The 18207-nt window shown below is 41.0% G+C and overlaps 2 protein-coding genes across 2 annotated transcripts in view; one reads left to right on the top strand and one right to left on the bottom strand.

Annotated features, from left to right (window-relative positions):
• LOC106602686 (cyclin-dependent kinase 2-associated protein 2) overlaps positions 1 to 18207 on the bottom strand; it is a 299328-nt gene that overhangs the window by 13939 nt on the left and 267182 nt on the right. The gene's annotated exons all lie outside the window — the stretch shown is intronic.
• LOC106602685 (uncharacterized) overlaps positions 1 to 18207 on the top strand; it is a 63238-nt gene that overhangs the window by 7703 nt on the left and 37328 nt on the right. The window lies entirely within an intron of this gene.

The raw sequence follows: 18207 nt of genomic DNA, 5'->3' as shown, positions 1-18207 counted from the left end.
CTGTTTTGTTTTTCCATGTTCCCCAGTTTTTTCACACTTTTTTAACAGAAAAAAAACAATTTGTTTTTCTATGTTCACAACAATGCTTTAACTATATCAGTGGACCACTTTTGAGATATGGGAAAAATCTAAGAAACTTAGTGTAGCTGTCCTTTAATTCCCCTTTAACACATGCATGTTCAGCTGAAGGCAAGAAACAGCGCCTAGTTTATTTTAAGACTTTCAAATCATAATCACACACCTCATGTAGCCTAGCCCATGGGCCTATATGTTTAGATAGAGTTTCTATCACAACTAAAGTGATAAAATAACTTCTTAAAATAAGCACATTCATCTGCTTTACCACAGGTTTAGAGCCTAACTGGCATACACACAGTTGAAGTCGGAAGTTTACTTATTATTATTTTTTTCACCTTTATTTAACCAGGTAGGCTAGTTGAGAACAAGTTCTCATTTGCAACTGCGACCTGGCCAAGATAAAGCAAAGCAGTTCGACGCATACAACAACACAGAGTTACACATGGAATAAACAAATATACAATCAATAATACAGTAGAAAAAGTATATACAGCATGTGCAAATGAGGTAGGATAAGGGAGGTAAGGCAATAAATAGGCCATGGTGGTGAAGTAATTACAATATAGCAATTTAAACACTGGAATGGTAGAATGTGCAGAAGATGAATGTGCAAGTAGAGATACTGGGGTGCAAAGGAGCAAGATAAATAAATAAATACAGTATGGGGAGTAGTTGGATGGGCTATTTACAGATGGGCAATGTACAGGTACAGTGATCTGTGAGGTGTTCTGACAGCTGGTGCTTAAAGCTTGTGAGGGAGATATGAGTCTCCAGCTTTAGTGATTTTTGAAGTTCGTTCCAGTGAGAGAGCTGGAATTAGAGGCGGCCAAAGGAAGAATTGGACTTGGGGTTGACCAGTGAGATATACCTGCTGGAGCGCGTGCTACGGGTGGGTGCTGCTATGGTGACCAGTGAGCTGAGATAAGGCAGGGCTTTACCTAGCAGAGACTTGTAGATGACCTGGAGCCAGTGGGTTTGACGATGAGTATGAAGCGAGGGCCAGCCAACTAGAGCGTACAGGTCGCAGTGGTGGGTAGTATATGGGGCTTTGGTGACAAAACAGATGGCACTGTGATAGACTGCATCCAATTTGTTGCAGTAGAGTGTTGGAGGCTATTTTGTAAATGACATCGCCGAAATCGAGGATAGGTAGGATGGTCAGTTTTACGAGGGTGTTTGGCAGCATGAGTGAGGGATGCTTTGTTGTGAAATAGGAAGCCAATTCTAGATTTCATTTTGGATTGGAGATGTTTAATGTGAGTCTGTAAGTTGAGTTTACAGTGTAACCAGACACCTAGGTATTTGTAATTGTCCACATATTCTAAGTCAGAACTGTCCAGAGTAGTGATGCTGGACGAGTGGGCGGGTGTGGGCAGCGATCGGTTGAAGAGCATGCATTTAGTTTTACTTACATTTAAGAGCAGTTGGAGGCCACAGGAGAGTTGTATGGCATTGAAGCTCGTCTGGAGGTTAGTTAACACAGTGTCCAAAGAAGGGCCAGAGGTATACAGAATGGTGTCATCTGCGTAGAGGTGGATCAAATAATTACCAACAGCAAGAGCGACATCATTGATGTACACAGAGAAGAGAGTCGGCCCAAGAATTGAACCCGTTGGCACCCCCATAGAGACTGCCAGAGGTCCGGACAACAGGCCCTCCGATTTGACACACTGAACTCTATCAGAGAAGTAGTGAGTGAACCAGGCGATGCAATCATTTGAGAAACCAAGGCTGTTGAGTCTGCCAATAAGAATGTTGTGATTGACAGAGTCAAAATCCTTAGCCAGGTCGATGAATACGGCTGCACAGTAATGTCTCTTATCAACGGCGGTTATGATATCGTTTAGGACCTTGAACGCGGCTGAGGTGCACCCATGACCAGCTCTGAAACCAGATTGCATAGCAGAGAAGGTACGGTGGGATTCGAAGTGGTCGGTAATATGTTTGTTTACTTGACTTTCAAAGATCTAAGAAAGTCAATGTAGGATAGATATAGGTCTGTAGCAGTTTGGGTCTAGAGTGTCTCCCCCTTTGAAGAGGGGGATGACCGCAATCAATTCCATATGGTGTCCAGGGCACAGCTGGGGGCAGAGGGTGGTCTATAGCAAGTAGCAACGGTGAGAGACTTGTTTCTGGAAAGGTGGATTTTTACAAGTTAAAGCTCGAATTGTTTGGGTACAGACCTGGATGGTAAGACAGAACTCTGCAGGCTATCTCTGCAGTAGATTGCAACCCCACCCCCTTTGGCAGTTCCATCTTGTTTGAAAATGTTCTAGTTAGCGATGGAAAATTCAGGGTTTTTGGTAGTCTTCCTAAGGCAGGATTCAGACACGGCTAGGACATCCGGGTTGGCAGAGTGTGCTAAAGCATGAATAAAACAAAGTTAGGGAGGAGGCTTCTAATGTTAACATGCATGAAACCAAGGCGTTTACGGTTACAGAAGTCAACAAATGAGAGCACCTGGGGAGTGGAGCCAGGCACTGCAGGGCCTGGATTAACCTTTACATTACCAGAGGAACAGAGGAGTAGGTTAAGGGTACGGCTAAAGGCTATCAGAACTGGTCGTCTATTACGTTCAGAACAAAGAGTAAAAGAAGCAGGTTTCTGAGCGCGATAGAATAGATTCAAGGCATAATGTACAGACAAAGGTATGGTAGGATGTGAGTACATTGGAGGTAAACCTAGACATTGAGTAATGATAAGAGAGATATTGTCTCTAGAGACGTTTAAACCAGGTGATGTCACCGCGTATGTGGGAGGTGGAACTAAATGGTGGGTTAAGGCATATTGAGCAGGGCTAGAGCCTCTACAGTGAAATAAGACAATAATCACTAACCAGGACAGTAATGGACAAGGCATATTTATATTAGGAAGAGGCATGCGTAGCCGGGTGATCAATAGGGGTCCAGTGAGTGGTTGGGCTGGCTGGAGACATGGCGATTCAGATAGCTAGCAGGCCGGGGCTAGCTAGCAAGCTACCAGAAAGACGTCTCGATGGAGGAAAGTCTGTTTTAGCCTCCGTGTGCGGTGACGTCGATAGACCAGTTGTGATGGATAGTAGGGTTCCGAGTAGCAGAGGGGTCCAAGTCCAATTGGCAAAATAGGTATAGTGGCCCAAGAAATTGGCCGATGGATCTATACAGCTAACAGTCCAATATGCTCTAGACAGCTAACGGGCCGCGGCTAGCAGATGGGCATTCAGGGGACGTCGCGATGTAGAGGCCAGTTGAGTACCCCCCGGAGCAGATTACATCGTAGTCCAGTCGTGAAGGCTCGGTGGGGTTCCGTGCCCCGTACCGGCAGTAGAAGGGGTCCGGGTATTGTAGCCCAGGAGTGGCTGATGGGCCTCTTTAGCTATCTGGGAGAAAGGGCCTAGCATGGGCTAGCTCCAGGCTAATTTGTGCTTGCTTCGGGACCGACGTTAGCCGGAGTAGTCACTCGGATAGCAGCAAGCTAGCTGCGATGATCCAGGTGAAAATGACCAGAGCTTGCGGTTTGAATCTGGGGATATGGAGAAAAAAAAGGTCCGGTATGCTCTGGTTTGAGTCGCGTTGTTCGAGGTAAATAAAAATACTTTTGAAAAAACAGATACACATTACATTGGGTGAGGCGGGTTGCAGGAGAGTATTTTGAAGTTTAGGTTTAGAAAGAAATATAAAAAAGATATGCGAAGAAAAATATATAAAATATATATATATATATATATATATATATATATATATATATATATATATATATATCTGATTGCCAACAACAGTGATTTCAAGTCTGTATGTAGGCAGCAGCCCCACTCTGTTAGTGATGGCTGTTTAACAGTCGGATGGCCTTGAGATATTAGCAATTTTATTAGCAATTTTTCTGTCTCTCGGTCCCAGCTTTGATGCACCTGTACTGACCATGCCTTCTGGATGGTAGTGGGGTGAACAGGCAATGGCTCGGGTGGTTGTTGTCCTTGATGATATTCTTGGCCTTCCTGTGACATCGGGTGCTGTAGGTGTCCAGGAGGGCAGGTAGTAACTTTCCACCTTCTCCACTTCTCCACACCCCCCATCGATGTGGATGGGGGGTGCTCCTTCTGCTGTTTCCTGAAGTCCACGATCATCTCCTTTGTTTTGTTGATGTTGAGTGAGAGGTTGTTTTCCTGACACCACACTCCGAGTGCCCTCGCCTCCTCCCTATAGGCTGTCTCATTGTTGTTGGCAATCAAGCCTACCACTGTTGTGTCGTCTGCAAACTTGATGATTGAGTTGGAGGCGTGCATGGCCACGCAGTCATGGGTGAACAGGGGGTACAGGAGGGGGCTGAGCACGCACCCTTGTGGGGCCCCAGTGTTGAGGATCAGCGAAGTGGAGATGTTGTTTCCTATCTTCACCACCTGGGGGGCGGCCCGTCAGGAAGTCCAGGACCCAATTGCACAGGGCGGGGTTGAGACCTTGGGCCTCAAGCTTAATGATGAGCTTGGAGGGTACTATGGTGTTGAATGCTGAGACATAGTCAATGAACAGGTATTTCTCTTGTCCAGGTGGGATAGGGCAGTGTGCAGTGTGAAGTGTGATGGCGATTGCGTCATCTGTGGGCCTATTGGGGCGGTTCGCAAATTGAAGTGGGTCTAGGGTGACAGGTAAGGTGGAGGTTATAGGATCCTTGACTTGTCTCTCAAAGGACTTCATGATGACAGAAGTGAGTTCAACGGGGCGATAGTAATTTAGTTCAGTTATCTTTGCCTTCTTGGGAATTGGAACAATGGTGGCCATCTTGAAGCATGTGGGGACAGCAGACTGGGATAGGGAGAGATTGAATATGTTCGTAAACACACCAGCCAGCTGGTCTGCGCATTCTCTGAGGACGCGGCCGCCGTCTGGGCCGGCAGTCTTGCGAGGGTTAACACGTTTAAATGTTTTACTCACGTTGGCCACAGAGAAGGAGAGCCCACAGTCCTTGGTAGCGGGCCACGTAGGTGGCACTGTATTATCCTCAAAGCGGGCAAAGAAGGTGTTCAGTTTGTCTGGAAGCAAGACGTTGTTGTCAATGACGTGGCTGGTTTTCTTTTTGCAGTCCGTGATTGTCTATAGACCCTGCCACATACATCTCACGTCTGAGCCATTGAATTGCGACTCCACTGTCTCTATACTCTTGTTTGATTGCCTTGCGGAGGGAATAACTACACTGTTTGCATTCGGTCATATTCCCAGTCAACTTTCCATGGTTAAATGCGGTGGTTCGCACTTTCAGTTTTGCGTGAATGCCACCATCTATCCATGGTTTCTGGTTAGGGTAGGTTTTAATAGTCACAGTGAGTACAACATCGCCTATGCACTTCCTTATAAACTCACTCACCGAATCAGCGTATAGATCAATATTATCTATAGGCTACCCGGAACATGTCCCAGTCCATGTGATCAAAACAATTTTGAAGCGTGGATTCCGATTGGTCAGACCGGTGTTGAATAGTCCTTGTCACGGGTACATCCTGTTTAAGTTACTGCCTATAGGAAGGGAGGAGCAATGATTACAGCTTTGAGTCTTTTTGGGTAAGTCGCATAAGAGCTTTGCACACCTGTATTGTGCAATATTTGCCCATTATTCTTTTCAAAATTCTTCAAGCTCTGTCAAGGTGTTGGGGATCATGGCTAGACAGCAATTTTCAAGTCTTGCCATAAATTATCATGCAGATTTAAGTCAAAACTGTAACTTAGCCTCTCAGGAACATTCATTGTCTTCTTGGTAAGCTACTCCATTGTAGATTTGGCTTTGTGTTGTAGGGAATATTTGAAAGCTGAATTCCTCTCCCAGTGTCTGGTGTAAAGCATACTGAAGCAGGTTTTCCTCTATGATTTTTGGCTGTGCTTAGCTCCATCACATTTATTTTCATCCTGAAAAACTCCCCAGACTTTGCCGATGTCAAGCATTCCATACCATGAAGCAGCCACCTCCATGCTTGAAAGTAAGGAGGCAGTTTTTCAGTGATGTGTTGGATTTACTCCAAACAAGGCTTTGCATTGAGCCCTGTAGTGTATTCATTAGCTGTGTTTTTTTTCAGTATTACATGAGTGCCTTGTTCCATACATTTGCAGGTTTGGGATTTTTTTTAAATTCTGTATATTTGTATTCTTCTTTTCACTCTGTCATTTAGGTCATTGTTGTGGAGTCACTACGATGTTGTTGATCCATCCTCAGTTTTCTCCCATCACAGCCATTGAACTCTGTAGCTGTTTTAAAATCACCAATGGCCTCATGGTGACATCCCTAAGGAGTTTTCTTTCTGTTCTGCAGCTCAGGTCAGAAGGATGACTGCGTATTTGATGTGTCTGGGTGGTTTAATACATCATCCACAGCATAATTATTAGCTTGACCATGCAGATATGTTCAATGTCTGATTTGTTATTGTTGCCCATCTACCAATCACTGCCCTTCTTAACGAGGCTTTTGAAAAGCTCTCTGGCCTTTGTAGTTGAATCTGTGCTTGAAATTCAATATTTGACTGAGGGACCTTACCGATGTTTGTATGAAAAATCATGACACCCCTGTTATTTCACACAGAGCGTCTAACTTATTATGTGATTGGTTAAGCTAAATGTTGCTTTTGAACTCAGTTAGGCTTGCCTAAACAAAGGGGGTGAATACTTATGCAATGACTATGTTCTATAGACACTGTATCCAAATATCCACTCACCCCCACAAAACTGAGGTGAACATGCTTAGGAAGCCCATCTGTGTTTTACAAGGCTTTTACAAGAATTTGGTCCATGTTGAATATCTGTGTGCAGGAGCCTGGAAAGAAGCTTTCATTGTGACTTTGGTCCCGTCTCTGCTCCTTCTCTGTGCTCTGTCAACTGTGGTCTGCATTCTGCTCAAACATCTAGGTATGAAACACATTCTTGTCATTAACATCAATATATGTCAATGATAATAACATTACTGTATAGAGATTTGTAAACAAAGATTTTTTTTGGAAAACCTTTCAACAGTCGTTCTTGTTATCTTTCAGGGTCTTGCACGCTGTTTTCATCACAGAAAATTAAAAACCATACAGATTGTAAATATGTGAAATCTCATCAGTGTGATGAAATTAGATGTGACACGTTGTAACATAAAACATGATTGATTTTATATTAACATGATTTTGTTTGTGGCTTTGTTTTTCAGATCAAATTAAGCTTGTACAGAGTAAATCAGGTAAGCTAACTGTTTCATTCTGGATACATTCTTGTGGGAGATATTCTCATATGACTCGAACTCAAATTTCTAAGTCGAATATCTCAAATTGAGATTTGACTCTGGTTTAACAATTTATTCATATTTTTACACTGTCTTGAATTTTCACTCAACAGAGACAAAAATACTTTAAGGTAATTAATGAATATTACTGATGGCATAACATTGATAATCATGCCTAATTTCTTAGATTGGTTTGCAATATATTTACCTAAGTATGTGTATTATGAATGTGCCCTGTTAGGGACAGAAAACTCTAAGGAGAAATGACCCGTCAAAGAAGGAATTCATCTCGAATGTAAAAATGTTTAACATTATTTTCCTACACAATCTTCATTGTAACATCTACGTTTTACATTTACTTGGTATTTGTTTGTATGCAGATTAGCGCCAGGTGAAAGGATTCAAAGGTAGGAAAAACAATCTATGAAAAAATTGTTACAGGTTTTTGTTTACGTTTAGGGAAAGTTCAACTTAAATGTTAGATGGTTCCTTAGTCTACGAGCCAGGATAAACTGTGATCCATGGTAATACGGGAGAGATAGGGGCATGCAGTGGCCAAATCACCATTAATGGGGCAATCAGCAGTTGCTACTTCAATTTTTTGACTTATAAATTAATGATATGTACCCATAGATATTTGAAGAATATCACTTATAAATGCCTCATGAGCTTAGTTCAACTGTCATACCCCATCAGAACCCCAAATATACAGCTTGTTTTTACTACAATGTTTATAAACAAAGAAGAAAAAAACATTGTTAAAAGTAGAATTTTGATATCATGGATGGTCAATCCTTGCATTCGTACAGCTCTGCTTATGAATTTGAGAGTGGTTAAATTTCTCCAGCCCCATTCCTCAGCTTTTTACTGAACCAGGAGTGGGGAGCCCGCTTGGTTATTGTTTCTACTGCAGTTGAATAATAGGGCTGAATATTGATTTCCGCCTAAATAGACATACCCAAATGTAATTATTTTTCATGAAGTGGCCATAAACAAAAACTGGTAATGTTGCATAGTTTTAGAAACGTCTGGAACTCCTTTCTGGTAAACATTTCTATAAATTGTGTACTCACTTTTGAGGACATAGTACAAATATTATGGAAATATGAAAAGATTTTCCTATCCAACAAAAGTGGGGAAATAGAGCTTGAAATGACTGAAATGCTTTCTAAATATAGTAACAATCAAAATATAAATGACTTAGTATAAGATTTCACATCTCTTATAACTGTAAAATAAATATGATCATACTTAGACAGTCTGCCTACAGATTTTGTTTTACTAAACGCCCACTGAGTAGCGCACAGACCATTCAAATGTGTGCAGACTCGTTACAACTTCAGCTTTACTTCTTCAGGATTGGTGTCCCTTCCACGGGACGGTTGAGCTAACGAAGGCTAATGCGATTAGCATGAGGTTGTCAGGAACAAGAACAATTCCCAAGACATAGACATATCTGATATTGGCAAAAAGCTTAAATTCTTGTTCATCAAACTGCACTGTCCAATTTACAGTAGCTAATACAGTGAAAGAATACCATTCTATTGTTTGAGGAGAGTGCACATTTTTGAACATGAAAAGTTATTAATAAACAAATTAGGCACATTTGGGCAGTCTTGATACAACATTTTGAGCAGAAATGCAATGGTTTATTGGATCAGTCTAAAACTTTGCACATACACTGCTTCCATCTAGTGGCCAAAATCTAAATTGCACCTGGGCTGGAATAATACATTATTGCCTTTCTCTTGCATTTCAAAGATGATTGTACAAATAAAATACAAATGAACAGTTGTTTTTTTCTTCGCATTATCTTTTACCAGATCTATTGTGTTCTCCTACATTTCTTTCACATGTCCACAAACTTCAAAGGGTTTCCTTTCAAATGGTACCAAGAATATGCATATCCTTGCTTCAGGGCCTGAGCTACAGGCAGTTAGATTTGGGTATGTCATTTCAGATGAAAATTGAAAAAAAGGGCTGGATCCTTCTTAAGCACAAAGTGATTTCATCTGTCTGTTGCCAAGAGAAAGTGATCTTAGTTCAATTCCATGAAATGTTCATGTTTAGATCTCTAAATCCAGCTGAGAATATCACAGCGAGATGAAACTTGTACTGTTGCATTCGCAAGATTCTCTCGTTTCATAAACATATTGCAAGCACAGCTGTGAGTTTCACAGACATAGGACATATATCCTTGATGTACACTGTAATTCAACTGTTTCACAGACACAGGAAATTGTTCATATGACTGGATAGGCCAGAAAATGTGATACGTCCCTCCCTATGCGCAAATATGGGGTCTGAAACCTGACATTCAAGTCAGCTCAGCTGGAAGAGTGGGAACGGAGAGCAGAGATGGGGCTTTCTTGCACTATAGGCAAATATTTTTTATAACTAACTCAAAATAGAGCAGAGCCTGTCGTTTGCAATGGGAGCAATGAATCATAGTGGGCAGAACAAGCAAGGAGGTGGGTAGAGCCAAGCAGAGCTAGTGAGATCCTATTGGCGCGTTCTAGCATTTATTTGCATATTTCCGTTAGCGTTAGTTAATGCCTACTCTGAAGTGCGCGTGTGCAATAACTAAATTCGCACTTGAGTGTAGTGTTGATGGTACAGTAGGGTATTTGTTTATTTTTATTTTTTTTCAAGCAAAGTATAAGGGAGTTGTACTCCAGTCTAGTAGGTGGCGGTAATGCTACATTTATTGGATGCCAACTGCCGTTAAACCTCAAAGAAGAAGGAGAGACGACTCATTTTCATGTAATCTTACTTAGATGTATTGTACGACTAAGATCTCCTCTGCAAAAACTTGAAATGTAATGACAGATTTAATGAGTCATCTTAGATTAATTCTGACTATTTTGAGGAAGTGTATACTGGCTACGACGTCTCAAAATGGTTTTTAAGAGAGTATACGAGGACACTCATTTGGTTCAAACGTAAGCATGCTGACGCCTTAAGATATGGTACCCTACGACATTCACAGAGAGCTTTGTACACCAAATGTCTGTCGGAACCGGTCCAGAACCACTAAAAGTCCTCCCAAAAAACTAATAATTTTGTTGATTGGCCATGCAATCATGTTGATTACTTCCCTTTTAAAGGGATAGTGATTTTGGCAATGAGGCCCTTTATTGACTTCGCCAGAGTCAGATACCATTTTAATGTCTCCTTCCAGTATGAAAGAAGTTTGAGGAAGTTTCGCAAGCTAATGCTAAGTAGCGTTAGCGCAATGACTGAAAGTGTACAGGAACAGCTAGATAAAAGGTCCTAATTGCCAAAATCCAAAACTATCCCTTTAAGATAATTATTACATAGTCCTAGATCACACTACTAACATATCTTAATGTTGGATGTCAATAAATAAAACCATATTCTCTTCCCTCAGAGAACATTACTATGGATGAGAAAACTGCTCACAGTGCTATTAGAGTGACTCAAGAAGGAAAGACAGCTCAGTACATCAAAGAAAAAGAAACTATGAAATCTTCCGATCAAAGGCATCCTCATGTATTGGCTAATCAGGGTTTCAGATCAGAACAACACTACTGGGGAAGTTAAGGTGAGGGATGAAACAGTGGATAAAGCAGTGGGTGACTGTGGGCAACTGTCATGGTATGTTGGTGTGGCCAGATATAATGCTGAGAGAACGTCTACAGTCCCTGTAACACCTCATTATGGATTCTGGATTCTCTCTTATGAAGAAGGAAAGGGTTTCCATGTCAATACTGACCCTCTAACCTCAGTACCTGTGAGAGAAGATCTCTCTATGGTAGGAGTGTTTCTAGACTGTGATAAACACTCTCTGTCGTTTTATAATGTTGATACAGTCACATATCTACACTTTTTGGAATGTGGTGACCCCAAATCAAAGTTTATTTGTCACGTGCGCCGAATACAACAGGTGTAGACTTTACAGTGAAATGCTTACTTACAGGCTATAACCAATAGTGCAAAAAAGGTATTAGGTGAACAACAGGTAAGTAAAGAAATAAAACAGTAAAAAGACAGTGAAAAACAGTAGCGAGGCTATATACAGTAGCGAGGCTACATACAGACACCGGTTAGTCAGGCTGATTGAGGTAGTATGTACATGTAGATATGGTTAAAGTGACTATGCATATATGATGAACGGAGAGTAACGGTAGCGTAAAGAGGGGTTGGCGGGTGGTGGGTGGCGGGACACAATGCAGATAGCCCGGTTAGCCAATGTGCGGGAGCACCTGGTTGGTCAGGCCAATTGAGGTAGTATGTACATGAATGTATAGTTAAAGTGACTATGCATATATGATAAACAGAGAGTAGCAGCAGTGTGTTCAGCGTGTTCAGCCCAGCCCTGGACAACATGACCCACACACAATAACAATATTGGATGAAAACCAAGAGATGCGGGTTAAAACATGTCACATGTCCAACAATACTGCTCATCAATAGAACAGACATGTTAAAGACAGGAACACATGGTCAGAGATATAATTTTTGACATGAGTGTTATTCAGTGATGCACAGGTGTATATGTGTAACGCCCTGGCCATAGAGAGGGTTTTTTGTTCTCTATTTTTGGTTTGGCAAGGGTGTGACATGGGTGGGCGTTCTAGGTTTCTTTTTCTATGTTGGTGGTTTTCTTTGTTTCGGCAGTGTATGGCTCTCAATCAGGAACAGGTGTAGATCGTTGTTGCTGATTGGGAGTCATACATAGGCAGCCTGTTTTTCCTTTGGGGTTTGTGGGTGAATGTTTTCTGTTTAGTTTGTATCCTGACAGAACTGTGGCTGGTCAATTTTTGTTTTTGTTTTGTATAGTGTTCATTCGGTCATTAAACCTTACAAGATGAACACATCCTCCGCTGCACCTTGGTCTCATTTCAACGACGGCCGTTATAATATGGTTTGTCGTCTGAGGCACAAGGGTATTCAAAACCACTACAATTGTTCAACTTGTTGTTACTTGTAGTGAGATTATTGATGTACACTGTAATAAAAGCTAGCAGAATCATATATTCTTTAATTCTGTTGAAAGGTATTTAGATAATGATGTCCCCTGTTAAGAAAATGTAAATATATTAATATCAAGAGTACAAGACTGACAGCTAAATATTTTCCATTGACCATGGTGTCCTGTCAGCTGCCACAATACAGCTTTTGTTTCAGATTCTAGATGGAGAAGATATGCTGGTTGTGCACTAAGGACAGCTCTCCTTTATAAAGGTCATACACATTTGCCTGTTGGCTAATACAAGCAAAGTATAGCCATGACGGTTTTGAATTTGTTGTATGTTATTGACATAATTTTGATCAATTACATGAAATAGTTATGTTTTGTAAAACAATTTGAAAAACAACAGATGATAGGATTACTCAATACAATGACAAAATGGAAAAATCAAGACTCCTTTTAACCAACATGCATGTCTAAAGGCTTTAGAATGGAGACCTGTCCTTAGCTAGTATGATCTAAGAAGTACAACATGTATATTTTTCAGTTTTCCATCACTTGCATTGATTGTTAGCTAGCTGTGATTAAAGTTAGCAGAAATTTGTAATGGTTATGTAAAGAAAACAACCATGGATTGCAGTTTCTCCTGGTCCATAGACTACTTTCAGGAAAAGGAACCATCTAACATCAAGTTGTAAAATAGTGAACTACTCCTTTAAGATGAATGCGCTAACAATAAGTCGCTCTGTATAAAAGCATCTGATAAAAGACAAATGTCAATGTAGATGAACATGATTTGATATTCTATTGTTTGTCTGAGTTAAATGCAAAAATAATACTACATACAATGCCTAGTGAAAGTGATTCACATTCTGCAGCCTTAAAATTAAAAAAGGAATGAAATACACAACCTACTCCACATTTTAAAAGAGAAAGAAAATGATATAAACATTTCTAAATGAATAAAAAAACTCAAACCAATAACATGTTGTAATATCTGTATTTATTTTCTTAGTCAACCTTGTGTTCTGTTTCATTGTGCTCTTGAACGTAGCCCTGTCTTTCATTTTTGTTCATTGATTTCACCTGTGTTAGTTACTCACCTGGTCTCATCAGCTCCTTATTTAGTTTAGTTCATTCTGTTTTTGCCTTTGTGAGGTATTGTTCGTTATGACTCTACTAAGCCTTTCCGTAGCTCGGTTGTGTGCACCAGTTATAGCCTTCAGTCCTAGTTTTGATTCACCTGTCTGTTTGCCTACCTGTGTATGACCATTGCCTGCCTGTGACCATGATTCAAGCCTTTTTGCGAAGGCGAAATGAACACCTGCTGCCCTCTGCGTGTGAATCTACACCTTTTTCTCCCTGAGTATTCATGACACGTCTTGATTGAGTATGTCTTCATACATACTTGGTGGAAGCACCTTGTGCATGCGTGATCGGGGACAGGGCACAACATTTAAACATTGATTTCTAAGCAAGTTTAAGTCAAGACTGAGATAAGACCACTGAGGAACAATCAACACCTCTTGGAAAGTCAATGTGGTCTGTCTTTGGCATTAACATTTGTGTAATTGTCCCGCTGAATAATACAACTATAACACGGTCAGGTATTCACTGTTTACATGGCCTTTGGAGTGGATTTTGAAACACAGGCTTCCTTTTCACTGTGTTATACAGGGCAGTAATGTGGAGTAAATGGTGGCAGCATCATGTTATGGCTATGCTTGTCACCGGCAGGGACTGGAGATGTTGTTATTCCTGACTTAATGCTTGACAATAAGAGACAAAGTTTGAATATTGCTGTCATCAATAATTCCCAACCAAATTGACTGAGCTTGAGCATTACACTTGACATTTTAGTAGACGCCCTTATCCAGAGCGACTTACAGGAGAAATTAGGGTTTAAGCACCTTGCTCAAGGGCCCATCGATAGATTTTTCACCTGGTCGGCTTAGGATTCGGACCAGCAACATTTCGGGTTACTGGCCTAACGCCCAATTTTGACAAAAACAATGGATATACTGTGTGTTGCCCTAAGAGTTGTGCGAGGTTAGTAACATCTTATTCAAAATGATTCACAGCTGTAATGGCTGCCCAAAGTGCTTCCACCAAGTATTAACTCTGGGTGTCAATACATTTTCATTTTTCATTAATTAGGAACATTTTCTATAACTTTTCTTCACTTTGAAAATGTGGAGTAGGTTGTGTAGATTGGTAGGAAACATCTAATTCAACCATTTTTACATTGAATTTTAAGGCAGGAAAATGTGGAGACTGCAAGGGGTGTGTAGACTTTCACTAGCGACTGTATATTTCAACAATGGCTCCAATTGTGTACGTTTTATAGCAGTAATATTAGCAGTCATAAGATAAAACTTATCCAACAGCCGAAGGTCCAAAGTTCAGTATAACACAGTCTATTTGTTCAAGGGTTCCTACACATTGGTTGTATGACCTAATGGTTTTTAGCTTTGAGACACAACGTGGAATTTAATCAAATGACCAGGGCCACATTAAGGGATGTGCAACATACTATACTGAAAATTGCACCCTGTGTTTATTGACACAATAGATTAAACTTCTTCTAATACCTGCAGTTATGATGATATTGTCATCACATTGATGTTCTGATCTTTACGACACGGAGTGTGGCTGAATTTGATGATACTGGCAGCTCTCACAGTCCTCATGGCAGCTCAAAGTCCTGGTGAGCATATCAACTGTTTGCTAGTTGCAAAAGCTCCTACACTTATCCTCTTCATAATCCATAAGCATATGTATCCCTAATGAACTACACATAATGAATTACAATGCCCCACACAGGTAGTAATAACTGCTCATCAACACCTATAACCATAGTCATAGATGATTCAGACCAGGCTATATAAAGCCTTGTGAAGCAATGTGTGATAATGCCCTATTTAAATGTATTATTTGCACTTCCTCTTACAAGCACTACATGTCCCTCCTACGCCAGCGGTCTTCACCTTGTGGTTCCCTCATGTTCCGGTCTTGACCCGGTGGAACTGCTCTATCTCTATCCTCTACTTTAATGCGGAGAGATTGGAGGTACACTGGTACTGGTCCGGTGACTTCAACCGACCTGCCAAGTTGTACAAAGATCACACGATCCAGGATGGTCCTGTGGACCCCCGGTACAGGGGCAGGGTGTCTCTAACTGGGGGGCTGGAGAGAGGGAACGTGTCCCTGACACTGGAGAAGGTCACACTGGAAGACAGGAAGTATGTGTGCCGTGTCAGCAACGCAGAGTGGTATGAAAAGGCCAGTGTCTTCCTCACAGTAAATGGCAATGGACTGATGACTGCACTATGCCTATGTAGACAATGTGGAATGGGTAGCTGCAGTGCCTTCAGAAAGTATTCACAACCCTTGACTTTTTGCACATTTTGTTGTACTATAGCCTGAATTTTAAATGGTTTAAATGTAGATGTTGTGTCACTGATCTACACACAATAACCCATAATGTCAAAGTGGAATTATGTTTTAGAAATGTTTACAAATGAAATAAAAAGGAAAAGACAAAATGTCTTGAGTCAAAAAGTATTTTTTGTCATGGCAAGCCTAAATAAGTTCAGGAGTAAAAATGTGCTTAATAAGTCACATAATAAGTTGCATGGACTCACTCTGTGTGCCATAATGGTGTTTAAAAGGATTTTTAAATCACTACACCATCTCTGTACCCCACACATACAATTATATGTATGGTCGCTTAGTCGAGCAGTGAATTTCAAGCACAGATTCAAGCACAAAGAACAGGGAGATTTTCCAATGGTTCGCAAAGAAGGGCACCTATTGGTAGATGGGTAAAAAAAGCAGTCATTGAGTATCCCTTTGAGCATAGTGAAGCTATTAATTACACTTTGGATGGTGTATCAATACACCCAGTCACTACAAAGATACAGGCGCCCTTCCTAACTCAGTTTCCGGAGAGGAAGGAAACCGCTCAGGGATTTCACCATGAGGCCAATGGTGATTTTAAAATAGTTACAGGGTTTAATGGCTGTGATAGGAGATAACTGACGATGGATCAACAACATTGTAAATGATCCACAATGACAACACACAAGACAGGGTGAAAAGAAAGCCTGTACATAATACACATTTTAAAACATACATCTTGTTTGCAATAAGGCACTAAAGTAATACTTCAAAAAAATGTGGTAAAGAAATGAAATCCTTGTCCTGAATACAAAGTGCTTTGGACAAATCCCACACAACACTGAGCACCACTCTTCATATTCTCATTTTTTGGGATAAAAAGAAAAGGAATAGAGCTAAGCATTGTCCATTGTAGAATGCCCTTCTAGCCGATCAGAAACGAGTATTCAACAATGCTGCTTTCTGTCACGATTTTCACAACATTAAACTCGCTAACATAATAAACTCAGCAAAAAAATGAAATGTCCTCTCACTGTCAACTGCGTTTATTTTCAGCAAACTTAACATGTGTAAATATTTGTATGAACATAACAAGATTCAACAACTGAGACAAACTAAACACATGTTCCACAGACATGTGACTAACAGAAAAGGAATAATGTGTCCCTGAACAAAGGGGGGGGGGTCAAAAATCTAAAGTAACAGTCAGTATGGTTTGTCCACCAGCTGCATTAAGTACTGCAGTGCATCTCCTCCTCACGGACTGCACCAGATTTGCCAGTTCTTGCTGTGAAATGTTACCCCGCTCTTCCACCAAGGCACCTGCAAGTTCCCGGACATTTCTGTGGGGAATGGCCCTAGCCCTCACCCTCCGATCCAACAGGTCCCAGACATGCTCAATGGGATTGAGATCTGGGCTCTTCACTGCAGAACACTGACATTCCTGTCTTGCAGGAAATCAAGCACATAACGAGCAGTATGGCTGGTGGCATTGTCATGCTTGTCAGAATGAGCCTGCAGGAAGGGTACCACATGAGGGAGGAGGATGTCTTCCCTGTAACGAACAGCGTTGAGATTGAGACTGCAATGACAACAAGCTCAGTCCGATGATGGTGTGACACACCGCCCCAGACCATGACGGACCCTCCACCTCCCCCTCCAGATTACAGGCCCTGGTGTAACTCTCATTACTTCGACGATAAAGGCCATGACACAATTTTCTGGAATTTTTAAAGCTGTTTAAAGGCACAGTCAACTTAGTGTATGTAAACTTCTGACCCACTGGAATTGTGATACAGTGAGATATAAGTGAAATAATCTGTCTGTAAACAATTGTTGGAAAAATTACTTGTCATGCACAAAGTAGATGTCCTAACGGACTTGCTAAAACTATCGTTTGTTAACAAGAAATTTGTGGAGTAGTTGTAAAACGAGTTTTAATGACTCCAACATAAGTGTATGTAAACTTTCAACTGTAGCTATAACGTTCTAGTTACAGAATGAATTTGCGTTCCATAGGTTTTAGTATCTAAGTGGCCATTCAAAATGTAATAGAATAGAAAAATCAAGGGGAATGCTTTCGAAATGTACCTTCCCAGGGAAAGATTTTTAGCCAGGTCGAAAAAGCAGCTTCCTTTCTCCTGCTGAAAGGGGCGTGGCTGTTGATGCAAAGAATAACTGAATATTCATAAGGTGGCGTGTAGTCATTGGCTGAATGAGGCTGAAAAAAATCAAAGGTGAGCAGAACTGTCTATTTATCAGAGCCTTCCCTTCTAATTATTTAGAGGGTTCTGCACTAGTGTGTATTTTTTCATAATCTCTTTGGTAGTCAGAGTTTGAGTGTAAAGAAAAAATCAGGTATAGGGATTATGTGATGGGGCACACCCCAATGATTTATTTCCCCTGTGGTTACATGATTTGTGGACATGTCGATTTGATGGCTTTCCAGGTCGTCTTTTTCACAGTCACACTACACATATTATCAGATCTCACAACACCTGGTTAAGTGTTTAACATTTCCGGAATCACATCAATATGATATAGCAATCTTCTGAGATGCGTAGTGTCGACCTGGA

This window comes from Salmo salar, chromosome 04, assembly GCF_965601325.2.
Source record: "Salmo salar chromosome 04, fSalSal1, whole genome shotgun sequence".
NCBI classification, from domain to species: domain Eukaryota; kingdom Metazoa; phylum Chordata; class Actinopteri; order Salmoniformes; family Salmonidae; genus Salmo; species Salmo salar.
This window is presented reverse-complemented; position numbering and strand designations above follow the sequence as displayed.